Here is a 1,342-nt window from a genome sequence, read left to right as displayed (position 1 = left end):
TTGTGGCTCCACCTCCATTATCCCGCCCCTTTTCTATTAACTCGACTCCTGATTGGTTGAACGGGAGAGTATTGATTTCCCTTGAGGCTGGGTTGGAATGTGAGCGTCACTGATCGTGTCCTCTTTCTGTCATATTTTGCGTTTTTTGAATATGATTTTTACTCCTATTGCCCATGAAGTGTAAAATAATACAATTTAATGTAAGTTAATGCAGTATGTCGCTTAAAGACATCACAAAAGTCTTTATATTTCTTCTGTACTCACATCAGAATGAAACCTGCTGAAAATCTCACCTACATCTCAGCAAGATTCTTCCTTATATTACAAATTAAGAAATATTAAAATACACAAATAATACATAGTATTACAGACTAAAATGCACTTAACATCAGTGCTCCTCAAGATGGGTTTTTTTTTATCCCTTTGACCAAATATGGCTTTAATATGAACCAGTGTGTGAAATGATAAGTAATTGGAATTTTTTCCCATAAACTTTTTTAATATTGTGTAAGCATTAAAGTTGCTAAGTAAGGAATAAAACACTGTTTATTGGAAACGACACAAAATGGAGTTACTGTTACCATTTTTGTATAACAGCACGTTCCCAAATGTTTTATTCCTCTTATACCACAGCAATTTACCAACAATTACCGTTTTCTATGTGTTAAACAATGACACTTATAACTTTTAACCATTTATAGTTATATTTCACGTTGTGGAACGTCAGTGAAGCAAGTTCGTTCCTGTTGTCACTTACATTATAGCAGCTATAAACAGTCGTTCCTTCACCAGCCCTTTTCTTTATTCTCTCTATTTATTCTCTAAAAAAAACCCCGCAGCTTGTCGTGTTAGTGAGAAACCACAAAGAAGCGTAAACTCCTCCGTCCTGTAGATGTCTGAAAACTTAAAGTTACAGCTTTAATTCAATTCAGTTTTATTTGTATAGCACTTTTAACAGTGGACATTGTCCCAAAGCAGCTTTACAGAAATATATAAATTTAGGATATAGATTTTAAATGTATGGATTTATTCCATACTCTGACTTTACAACGCACTGACACTGGAGACTCCTTCCATAAATGTTACATATACACACTTTTCCTTTTATTTTTTTTTAAGAAAACTTCACCACATCAACTTTTTTTTACCCGTTCACATGGAGCTTCCGCTGTACACGTCCCTGTGAACGAGCTGTTACTACAGAAACGATAACATATCAGAACAAGCGTATTAATTATAAATAAGGCTGTGATGTGCAGCTGCACTACTCTCAGAGCTGCTGTTATAGAGAATTAATCACCACCTTCTGACCAACCACAATCCAGAACTCAGCAGCGCTGCT

This window comes from Ictalurus furcatus, chromosome 2 (genome assembly GCF_023375685.1).
Source record: "Ictalurus furcatus strain D&B chromosome 2, Billie_1.0, whole genome shotgun sequence".
Lineage (NCBI taxonomy): Eukaryota > Metazoa > Chordata > Actinopteri > Siluriformes > Ictaluridae > Ictalurus > Ictalurus furcatus.
The sequence above is the reverse complement of the archived record's forward strand: the minus strand, read 5'-3'. Positions refer to the sequence as shown.